The sequence below is a fragment of the Oncorhynchus nerka genome, linkage group LG26 (genome assembly GCF_034236695.1).
Source record: "Oncorhynchus nerka isolate Pitt River linkage group LG26, Oner_Uvic_2.0, whole genome shotgun sequence".
Lineage (NCBI taxonomy): Eukaryota > Metazoa > Chordata > Actinopteri > Salmoniformes > Salmonidae > Oncorhynchus > Oncorhynchus nerka.
In genome coordinates, this window is record NC_088421.1 from 22,753,389 (window position 1) to 22,766,473 (window position 13,085).

Consider the following 13,085-nt stretch of genomic DNA (forward strand, 5'->3'; position numbering starts at 1 on the left):
GTACAATCTCTTGTGTGTAGGCCGTGAAGCGGATATACTGTAAGCCAGGTCATAATTGTGCATTTCAACATTGTATAGGCTGTGGGAAAGCAGGATTTGGCATCAAATGCATTACAGAGAGTGAGGCCGAAAGTGATAAAGAGCCAATTACATGGCCTTACATTTCATGAGGTCAGCCCTGGTGGTGGGATCATGAATATTGGGCTCGTACACCGGCGGCACCTCTGTTATGTGGAGAGAGAGAGATAAAGTGTGAAATCCATTAAAGGTATACTGATGAGATAATCCAGTTTGAATTACACCACCGGTGTAATGTAATTCCTGGGATGCCATTGTTAGTCAGGATTTACAAAGCCTTTTCAGTACTTATACATGCAGTATTACAGAAATCATACCTGCAGGAGCTGCCTGGGATCTTCTTCCTACAGAAAAAAGGCAAAAATGAATTATCTTTCCCAGGTAGAACATTATCTTGTGTCAGATTGTTGTTATGTATTTATTACATTTACATTTAAGTCATTTAGCAGACGCTCTTATCCAGAGCGACTTACAAATTGGTGCGTTCACCTTAAGACATCCAGTGGAACAGCCACTTTACAATAGTGCATCTAAATCTTTTAAGGGGGTGAGAAGGATTACTTTATCCTATCCTAGGTATTCCTGAAAGAGGTGGGGTTTCAGGTGTCTCCGGAAGGTGGTGATTGACTCCGCTGTCCTGGCGTCGTGAGGGAGTTTGTTCCACCATTGGGGGGCCAGAGCAGCGAACAGTTTTGACTGGGCTGCGCGGGAACTGTACTTCCTCAGTGGTAGGGAGGCGAGCAGGCCAGAGGTGGATGAACGCAGTGCCCTTGTTTGGGTGTAGGGCCTGATCAGAGCCTGGAGGTACTGAGGTGCCGTTCCCCTCACAGCTCCGTAGGCAAGCACCATGGTCTTGTAGCGGATGCGAGCTTCAACTGGAAGCCAGTGGAGAGAGCGGATTATTCACTTTGCATTTGCAGAGGTTGTGCTAGTTGCAGTTTGTAGAGGTTGTGCTATGTGCAGTTTGTAGAGGTTGTGCTAGTTGCAGTTTGTACAGGTTGTGCTATGTGCAATTTGTAGAGGTGCTAGTTGCAGTTTGTAGAGGTTGTGCTAGCTGCAGTTTGTAGAGGTTGTGCTAGCTGCAGATTGTAGAGGTTGTGCTAGGTGCAGTTACTGACCATGATTCCTTCTCTCCCTTCCTTCTCTTCATCTCTCCTTTCCTTGCTTCTATCTCCCTGCTCCTGTCACTCTCTGCCTTCACCCCCCCTCCCTCCCACTATTTGCCTTTATGCCATATATCACTTTGGAGAGTGTGTGCTATTCGGAGTCTTTTTTCTTAGCACTGATTAATGTAGTTTACCCAACCAGCCCAGGTTTGGGTTACGGCTCTACATCCGCTAAGGACACACATCACAGCCACTGACACCAGGGTTCAGGCCGTTATAAGATTACAAGTTGTGTGTGATGGACATAATTTCACGCCACTGACAGCATGTTTGTCTCTGCTGCTGAAGTACTCTAGATGTTGTTTAATCTCTGGTTCTCCCTCCTGTCCATTCATTTGTCATCCCACTTTCTCAAAAAACTGGGTGCTATTGCTGTTTCCACTCGGACTGTCACCGTCCGTCAGTCTCCTTTCGTCTATGGGCGAAATTAGCTCAAATTACTTGATTTTCACAGGGTCATCCATCTCATTTCAGCTCATCTCTCATTCTCACCTATCAGACTTAATCTGTTTTAATTGCCCCAACAAGGTTCACATTAAAGTCCCTTGATATACAGGGGCTTGCGAATACCCCCCCTTTGTATTTTTCCTATTTTGTTGCCTTACAACCTGGAATAAAAATAGATTTTTACGGGGTTTGTATCATTTGATTTACATAACATACTACTTTGAAGATGCAAAATATTTTTTCTTGTGAAACAAACAAGAAATGACACAAAAAAACTGAAAACTTGAGCGTGCGTAACTATTCACCCTCCCCCAAGTCAATACTTTGTAGAGCCACCTTTTGCAGCAATTACAGCTGCATGTCTCTTGGGGTATGTCTCTATAAGCTTGGCACATCTAGTCACTGGGATTTTTGCCCATTCTTCAAGAATGAACTGCTCCAGCTCCTTCAAGTTGGATGGGTTCTGCTGGTGTACAGCAATCTTTAAATCATACCACAGATTCTCTCTTTTTTATTTTTTTTTGTAAATTTTTTACCCCTTTTTCTCCCCAATTTCGTGGTATCCAATTGTTAGTAGCTACTATCTTGTCTCATCGCTACAACTCCCGTACGGGCTCGGGAGAGACGAAGGTTGAAAGTCATGCGTTACACAACCCAACCCTCCGATACACAACCCAACCAAGCCGCACTGCTTCTTAACACAGCGCGCATCGAACCCGGAAGCCAGCCGCACCAATGTGTCTGAGGAAACACCGTGCACCTGGCAACCTTGGTTAGCGCGCACTGCACCCGGCCCGCCACAGGAGTTGCTGGTGCGAGATCAGACAAGGATATCCCTACCGGCCAAACCCTCCCTAACCCAGAGGACGCTAGGCCAATTGTGTGTCACCCCACGGACCTCCCGGTCGCGGCCGGTTACGACAGAGCCTGGGCACGAACCCAGAGTCTCTTCTGGCACAGCTGGCGCTGCAGTACAGCGCCCTTAACCACTGCGCCACCCGGGAGGCCCATACCACAGATTCTCAATTGGATTGAGGTCTGGGCTTTGACTAGGCCATTCCAAGACATTTAAATGGTTCCCCTTAAACCACTTGAGTGTTGCTTTAGCAGTATGCTTGGGGTCATTGTCCTGCTGGAAGGTGAATCTCCATCCCAATCTCAAGTCTCTGGAAGACTGAAACAGGTTTCCCTCAAGAATTTCCCTGTATTTAGAACCATCCTTCAATTCTGACCAGTTTCCCAGTCCCTGTCGATGAAAAACATCCCCACAGTGAAGCATGGTGGTGGCAGCATAATGCTGTGGGGATGTTTTTCATCGACAGGGACTGGGAAACTGGTCAGAATTGAAGGATGGTTCTAAATACAGGGAAATTCTTGAGGGAAACCTGGGATGGTGTTCTTGGGGTGATGGGAGGTGTTGAGTTTGCTCCAGACATAACATTTTCCTTGATGGCCAAAAAGCTACATTTTAGTCTCATCTGACCTTCTTCCATATGTTTGGGGAGTCTCCCACTTGCCTTTTGGCTTATTTTTTTCTTTAAGCAATGACATTTTTCTGGACACTCTTCTGTAAAGCCCAGCTTTGTGTAGTGTACGGCTTAAAGTGGTCGTATAGACAGATACTTCAATATCCGCTGTGGAGCTTTGCAGCTCCTTGAGGGTTATCTTTGGTCTCTTTGTTGCCTCTCTGATTAATGCCCTCCTTGCCTGGTCTGTGAGTTTTGGTGGGCGGCCCTCTCTTGGTAGGTTTGTTGTGGTGCCATATTCCTTCCATTTTTTAATAATGGATTTAATGGTGCTCTGTGGGATGTTCAAAGTTTCAGATATTTTTTTATAACCCAACCCTGATCTGTACCTTTCCACAACTTTGTCCCGGAACTGTTTGGAGAGCTCCTTGTTCTTCATGGTGCCACTTGTTTGGTGGTGTCCCTTGCATAGTGGTGTTGCAGACTCTGGGGCTTTTCGGAACAGGTGTATATATTCTGAGATCATGTGACACTTAGATTGCCCACATGTGGACTTTATTTAATTAAATATGTGACTTCTGAAGGTAATTGGTTGCACCAGATCTTATTTAGTGGCTCCATAGCAAAGGGGGTGAATACATATGCAAACACCACTTTTCCGTTTCTTATTGTTTTAAATCTTTTCAAAACAGTTTTTTTTTCATTTCACTTCACCAATTTGGACTATTTTGTGTATGTCCATTACTTGAAATCCAAATAAAAATCCATTTAAATTACAGGTTGTAATGCAACAAAATAGGAAAAACACCAAGGGGGGTGAATACACTTGCAAGGCACTGTACCTCTTTGACATGCCAGCGGTTGACAGTTTGGTCATCAGGTATATGCTTGATTTGCGGTAAATGGTTTGTTTCTTAGATAACTCATTGCGAAATGTCAATGAAACAGGAAAGCAGATGTTGTTGCAAATGTGGTCCAAAGTTATGCTAAATGTGGCTTTTCTTGTGATACCTTGTGGTGGCTTACAATACAAGGGTGTTCTCAGATACTTGAGTCCTGTTCTTCATTTATTTCAAGTTCCCTGGGTTTTGTTGACTCTTACTTTTCATCTATCAGTATCTCTCAAGGGATCCATTCACACATAAATTCATGTTATCTGTACCAGGGCTCAGAAGAAGTCAACCATAGGTTTGAAAATGCACTGACTGGGGTAAAGGTTTGTTGACATGTCAAATCAAATCAATTTTTTTTTGTAACATGCGCCGAATACAGCAGGTGTAGTAGACCTTACCATGAAATGCTTAATTACAAGCCCTTAACCAACAATGCAGTTCAAGAAATAGAGTTAAGAAAATATTTACTAAATAAACTATAGTTAAAAAATATATAATAATTTGAATCAAAAAGTAACAAGAAAATTACATAACAATAACAGGGCTATATACAGGGGGTACTGGTAACGAGTCAATGTGGGGGGGTACAGGTTAGTCGAGGTAATTTGTAAAGTGACTGTGCATAGATAATAAACAGCGAGTAGCAGCAGTATAAAAAAAAGGGATGGTGTCAATGTAAATTGTCCGGGTGGCCATTTGATTAATTGTTCAGCAGTGTTATGGCTTAGGTGTAAAAGCTGTTAAGAAGCCTTTTGGTCCTAGACTTGGCGCTCCGATACCACTTGCTGTGCGGTAGCAGAGAAATCAGTTTATGACTTGGGTGACTGGAGTCTTTGACAATTTTATGGCCTTCCTCTGACACCGCCATGTATAAAGGTCCTGGATGTCAGGAAGCTTGGCCCCCTACCTTCTGTAGCGCCTTACGGTCAGATGCCGAGCAGTTGCCATACCAGGCGGTGATGCATCCCATCAGGATGCTCTCGATGATGCAGCTGTAGAACTTTTTTTTTTAGGATCTGGGGACCCATGACAAATGTTTTCATTCTCCTGAGGAGGAAAAGGTGTTGTCATGCCCTCTTCACAACTGCCTTGATGTGTTTAGACCATGACCAGGAACTTGAAACTCTCGACCTGCTCCACTTCAGCCCGTCAATGTTAACGGGGGCCTGTTTTGCCCTCATTTTCCTGTAGTCCATGATCAGCTCCTTTGTCTTGCTCACATTGAGGGAGAGGGTGTTGTCCTGACACCACACTGCCAGGTCTCCTCCTCCCTATAGACTGTCTCATTGTTGGGGGCGGCCCGTCAGGAAGTCCAGGATCTAGTTGCAGAAGGAGGTGTTTAATCCCAGGGTCCTTAGCTTAGTGATGAGCTTTGAGGGCACTATGGTGTTGAATGCTGAGCTGTTGTCAATGAACAACATTCTCACATAGGTGTTCCATTTGTCCAGGTGAGAAAGGGCAGTGTGGAGTGCGATTGAGCTTGCGTCATCTGTGGATCTGTTGGGGTGGTATGTGGATTGGAGTGGGTCTAGGGTTTGCGACATGATGGTGTTGATGTGAGTGCTACGTGGCGTGAGTGCTACCAACGTGAGTGCTACGTGGCGGTAATCATTTAGGCAGGTTACCTTCGCTTTCTTGGGTACAGGGACTGTGGTGGTCTGTTTGAAACATGTAGGTATTAACAGACTCAGTCAGGGAGAGGTTTAAAATGTCAGTGAAGACACTTGCCAGTTGGTCCTTGCATGCTCCGAGTACACGTCCTGGTAATCCATCTGGCCCTGAGGTTTGTGAATGTTGACCTGTTTAAAAGTCTTGCTCACATCGGCTACGGAGAGCGTGATTACAGTCGTCTGGAACAGCTGGTGCTCTCATGCATGCTTCAGTGTTGCTTGCCTCGAAGCGAGCATAAAAGTCCTGTATTGACGCTTTGCCTGTTTGATAATCCGTCTGAGGGCATAGGCAGATTTGTTAAGTGGCTTGATTGAACCATTGTTTGTGGTAAAAGTGTTGGGATTGGTAAGAATTTCGAGCCTTCTTTTTGTAGTGTGGTCATTGAACAGTTTTATGCAGTAATATTGCTGTGATTTGACTGTTTTATACAGTTATAATGTGGTGATTGGTCAAATTTGCAACCCCTCGTATAATATGCAGAATCGCAGAATTCCAAAATCCTGGAGGGACTGATATGGGTATTTTCTCCTTTACATAACACACACGTGCACACATAGGATACCGGTACGCACGTGTACCCCTACACACCCACCCACGTGAGAACTAGGTACAGAGTGAGCGTTTCCATTTATTTTCTACACCCATTGCGATGCCAAAGTGCTCTCAAATGCCCTAAACACGTGTTTGAGGATGTCGCTAGATAGGAAGCTTTCAGTGATGGAGGGGATAGCAGAGAGCGTGAGCGATATGTCTTAATGGTTCTTCCTGACAGTCTGCACCATTGCAGGAAGCCAGGGCCTTTGCTAACACCAATGGATTACTTTGTAGAGGACAGGTGGTCTACTGGTCATTGATCACGGTGGCCCTGCCAACACATTGCTGGAAGGATTGGCCAGTCTGTCCTTTTAGCCCAGCTCTTTTGCGCAGGACAGTCCATGCTGGCACCTGTCTGAGGGAAACCTAACTCTCCAGCTTTCGCGATGTGTCTGCCCAGTGGCGGAGAGGGAGCCGACAGGATGATGAGAAAAATGTGAGCTTGTTACAACATCAGCGGAGCGAAACTGGGAGGATGAGCAAAGGAAGAATAAGGCTGAGAACCTCACTGTTTTCCTTGCTTGAAGCATGTGTACCAAAGAAGCTGCCACATTACTGTATGCCCAGTTTAGAGGTTATGATGTATTTCAACAACTTCCCATCATGGTTGGCTGAACTCTGATCCACTGGTCTTTCCAATAAAGCTTCCATGTTTGTGACTTACACTCCACTGTATGTGTCCTGAAGACTGAACAGCTGCACACTGCCCCAAAGATATTAAAATGACTTTGACAGAAAGGTATGCATATAATGTATACTGTGCTGAACAACAAGTAGAAGTAATGATCAGGAAAGACAGAAAGGGAGAAGGACATCTGATCTCTGGAGTCAGGACGTGGGCAGTAGGAAGGAAAGGGGTTGATGACAGGTCACTTAATCCGTCATCCCTCCCCATACTCTCCCAGAATCCTCCCTTATAGGGACAGAGCGATGGGAGAGGGAGGGACACAGAGAAAGATAGCAAGAGTCGGCTAATGGGATAACCAAGGATAGTTAGTAGATGGCAAAAGTAAGACATTGATGGAGGGTATCACCAAGGTATTTAGGAGAATCATTGCGAGGGTAGAGAGATTTAAATATACATTTTAAAGAGGGGATGGGCAATTGGCGGCTCCCCCAAAAAATGTAATAAGCCTTACTGTTGCAAGTTAGAATAGTAGAATACACAAGGTGCAATTTTGAAATTTGGTTGTGCATCAGCAGTTTTTCTCTTGTTATGTCAGACACTGATAGTCACTCAATCAGCAAAACATTTGTATATTGGCAAATTAGTCTAGCGGCCAGCTAGCTACTTAGTAATCATGGTCGGAATATCGGCTGGGGGGCCCCCATTGATTTTGTTTAATAAGTGATTTTGTTAGTCAGTCTCACTCAGATATCATAAAACCTGCAAACATTTCTCTCCACTCTATGGAAAAATGTATAGAATTGCAGGTAATTAGCTGTCAAACAGCCAATTGTTTCTCTCCGCCACCATGGCAAAATGAGTACAATTACATGAAATGAGTTATACAATTGCCAAATCGTCTCTCTGCCGCATGGTAAAATGTGTAGATTTGCAGCAAACTTGCTTTAAATGGTCAACATTTTGTCTGTGCCCCGTTTCACAATGTGTGGAATTGCACAAACTTAACTCTAAAACGCTGTCAAGAGGGGGGCTGCTAAAAAATGTTGCTAGCACAGTAATGTGATGGAGCATTTGACAGGCAATCTTGCTATTTGAAAGTATCTGATCCTCATTTGAAGAGAATGTTTCACAGGCAGTATACAGTGCATTCAGAAAGTATTCACACCCCTTGACTTTTTCCACATTTTGTTACATTACAGCCTTATTCTAAAATGTATTAAATACTTTTTTTCCCCCTCATCAATCTACACACAATACCCCATAATGACAAAAAACAGGTTTTTAGACATTTTTGCAAAAAGGGAAAGGGTCTGAATACTTTCTGACATCCATGGTGACTCTGGAAAACATCACCATGGAGTGAGACATGGCTGGTTATTATGAGCAGGGCCCGGCAGGGGGGGGGGGGATATGAGTGGGCTCTGGCTCCCCTGTGGAGGATAAGCCCAGCCAGATACCCTGCTGCTCTCAGTGGGGTCAGATTGACAGATGGATAAACAGATACTCAGAGAGATTGATGAGTTGACACAGAGATAGAGACATTTAAAGAAAGAGGAAACGGGTGGATGAATGTTCAGGCACATAGAGACAGTGGCAGAAAATGACAAACAAGGGAGGTTGCTACCTCAGGTCAAACATACGGGTCAAATGCATTGGAGTCCATTGAACCATAAATCTAATTGTGAAATCATAGGATTGAATTGGCAGGGGAAGGATTGGAATGGAAGTCCAACAGTATTGGAAACAGCATTTGAATAGATTTCTTCTGATCTTGGAAAAGTTTGTCCATTTAACCAACATTTGTCAATTTGTAGAGATGTTTTTGAAGATGAGTATGATTTTTATTCACAGTAACAACGACATTCAGGACATATGATAGGTGTGCTGCGGATGGACAGAAGCTAATCGCAGAATGAAATGAAGACTCCTCCCTGGTAATTGGAGGAAAGCCAGTCGGCCATGTTGAGGATATCTGTAGATGCCTTTCAGAGGCAAGGACGATGACCCTCTGACATGGTAGAAAAGAAGCTGCTTATGTTGGACGTGCTCGTCGGTGGTCTGCGCAACCCCCCTGGAAGAGATGGAGCTCTCTGCCCGGATCGGGTTCGGGAACAGCGGGATCTCCACTGATAGGGAGATCACGAGATGTGACGGAGAGAGGTGAAGGGAGCTGGCCAAAGCTCAGAACCATCCCTTTGCCCTCTGTTATGAAGTGTCTAAAAAAACTTGTGGTGTTCCATGCTGATAATGAAATGGAGATGGATGGAAAAAGCATGGACAGAAATATGTGCAAACCAACAGGAGGATACATGACAGCATTCTTGAAGAAAAAGGAGAAAGTCATTGGGAGGTTCTCAACATGAGATGAAATGTGATGGGCTCCAATTAGAGGTCTTCACTGGTCTAAAAAGTTGGACCAGGACCAGAATGGACCCAAGGACAACTCGACCTAGACCCAACCCGTACCCTAACTGGTCTGAGTGACAAAAAAATCTGTTTGTCAGCCAAGTTGTTCTTCTGGTTAACAAATAGGTCTTTACAGTATATGTTGGCTAGGCCTTCTATAAGTCAATAAATTATCCTTATTAGCGTGAAATAAATATGCTAGAGGCTATGCAGAGCCGTGGCTGGGTCCGATCAAACAGGACCCAACCCGGACCTGAGGGACAAGTTAGAATTTCAGACCTGAACCCGATCAGTTCCTGGTCCGAAATCGGGTATATCGGGTCCACTTGGACCCATGAAGACCTAGCTCCAATTGACTTTGTAATAATCAATGTTTATGCAGTACATTGTCATGAAAAGCAATGCAACTGTCTAAATTTAAATCTGGCAATCTGAGGAAATAGAATTCTTCATGAGTCAGAAGTGAAGCAACTTTCACAGAATCAAACAGCCATGAATAAAACGTAGTGTCTCACAGCCAGGTACTTGAGTTACTGTCCATGACTTCACACTTCATTACCATGGGAGCCAGAGGATGGCAGTGATATGGAGTGATGGGACATTGAGGCCACACTGGGCTGCATACATCAAATCAAATCAAATGTATTTGTCACATACACATGGTTAGCAGATGTTAATGATGTTAATGCGAGTGAAGCGAAATGCTACATGTGAAGGATCCATAGCAGGGTTGGATGGACAGAGGGATATATGGAGAAGCACAGAGTGGAAACTGGAGAGGGAGAAAGAGGATGAGAAATATAGAAAAAGAAGTGGACGGAATCCTTGGCAGTATTCAGAGAGGTTAGTTTCATGGAGCAAAGTGACAGACAGAGATCAGGCGTGAGACCTGACATGGCCAACGGGCCAATGAGGCTGTGTGAGAGCTGACTGCTGAAGAATGGATTTGATCCGGTGGGAACATTGTGGTCTGGAGAGGTGATGTCAGAAGAGGGGGAAACAGTTTGATGAGCTGATTGATGAGATGGGGGAGAGATTTGGAAGCAAGACAGGCGGAGAGAGGTACTTGGCAAAGTGGGCCTGTCAAAGGAACATGATAGAGCTTGTAACTAACTGGTGGTCAATAAACAACATGTTATCAACATCATACATAATAAATAATAATCACCCAGTGATGAGCACTGTCTGCCTGCCTGCCTGTCTGTCTGCCTGTCTGTCTGTCTGTCTGTCTGTCTGTCTGTCTGTCTGTCTGTCTGTCTGTCTGTCTGCCTGCCTGTCTGTCTGTCTGTCTGTCTGTCTGTCTGCCTGCCTGCCTGTCTGTCTGCCTGTCTGCCTGCCTGCCTGCCTGCCTGCCTGCCTGTCTGTCTGTCTGCCTGCCTGCCTGTCTGTCTGTCTGTCTGTCTGTCTGTCTGCCTGCCTGCCTGCCTGCCTGCCTGTCTGTCTGCCTGCCTGCCTGCCTGCCTGCCTGCCTGCCTGCCTGTCTGTCTGTCTGTCTGTCTGTCTGCCTGCCTGCCTGCCTGCCTGCCTGCCTGCCTGCCTGCCTGCCTGCCTGCCTGTCTGTCTGTCTGTCTCTCTCTCTCTCTCTCTCTCTGTGTCTGTAATTTTTTGTCTGTCTGTCTGTCTCTCTCCTTAGCTAGCCTTATAATAAAGTCCATATGCCAAAACAGTAGTTAACACTTAAGATTCCATGTAGCTTAACCGTAACTGAACAACACTCTTATAAAAGTGAACCTGCACAGAAATGCTACTGTAAGAAGTAGGGTGTGAATATCAGAGCACACACAGTAGCCTACATATAGACTCCACCATGCCCCCTAGCCTACATATAGACTCCACCATGCCCCATAGCCTACATATAGACTCCACCATGCCCGATAGCCTACATATAGACTCCACCATGCCCCATAGCCTACATATAGACTCCACCATGCCCCATAGCCTACATATAGACTCCACCATGCCCCCTAGCCTACATATGGACTCCACTATGCCCCATAGCCTACATATGGACTCCACATTGCCCCATAGCCTACATATAGACTCCACCATGCCCCATAGCCTACATATAGACTCCACCATGCCCCATAGCCTACATATAGACTCCACCATGCCCCATAGCCTACATATAGACTCCATAATGCCCCCTAGCCTACATAGACTCCACCATGCCCCATAGCCTACATATAGACTCCACCATGCCCCATAGCCTACATATAGACTCCACCATGCCCCATAGCCTACATATAGACTCCATAATGCCCCCTAGCCTACATATAGACTCCACCATGCCCCATAGCCTACATATAGACTCCACCATGCCCCATAGCCTACATATAGACTCCACCATGCCCCATAGCCTACATATAGACTCCACCGTGCCCCATAGCCTACATATAGACTCCACCATGCCCCATAGCCTACATATGGACTCCACTATGCCCCATAGCCTACATATAGACTCCACCATGCCCCATAGCCTACTTATAGACTCCACCATGCCCCATAGCCTACATATAGACTCCATAATGCCCCTAGCCTACGTATAGACTCCACCATGCCCCATAGCCTACATATAGACTCCACCATGCCCCATAGCCTACATATGGACTCCACTATGCCCCATAGCCTACATATAGACTCCACCATGCCCCATAGCCTACATATAGACTCCACTATGCCCCATAGCCTACATATAGACTCCACCATGCCCCATAGCCTACATATGGACTCCACTATGCCCCATAGCCTACATATAGACTCCACCATGCCCCATAGCCTACATATAGACTCCACCATGCCCCATAGCCTACATATAGACTCCACCATGCCCCATAGCCTACATATGGACTCCACCATGCCCCATAGCCTACATATAGACTCCACCATGCCCCATAGCCTACATATAGACTCCACCATGCCCCATAGCCTACATATGGACTCCACCGTGCCCCATAGCCTACATATAGACTCCACCATGCCCCATAGCCTACATATGGACTCCACCATGCCCCATAGCCTACATATAGACTCCACCATGCCCCATAGCCTACATATAGACTCCACCATGCCCCATAGCCTACATATAGACTCCACCATGCCCCATAGCCTACATATAGACTCCACCATGCCCCATAGCCTACATATAGACTCCACCATGCCCCATAGCCTACATATAGACTCCATAATGCCCCTAGCCTACGTATAGACTCCACCATGCCCCATAGCCTACATATAGACTCCACCATGCCCCATAGCCTACATATGGACTCCACTATGCCCCATAGCCTACATATAGACTCCACCATGCCCCATAGCCTACATATAGACTCCACTATGCCCCATAGCCTACATATAGACTCCACCATGCCCCATAGCCTACATATGGACTCCACTATGCCCCATAGCCTACATATAGACTCCACCATGCCCCATAGCCTACATATAGACTCCACCATGCCCCATAGCCTACATATAGACTCCACCATGCCCCATAGCCTACATATGGACTCCACCATGCCCCATAGCCTACATATAGACTCCACCATGCCCCATAGCCTACATATAGACTCCACCATGCCCCATAGCCTACATATAGACTCCACCATGCCCCATAGCCTACATATAGACTCCACCATGCCCCATAGCCTACATATAGACTCCACCATGCCCCATAGCCTACATATAGACTCCACCATGCCCCATAGCCTACATATAGACTCCACCATGCCCCATAGCC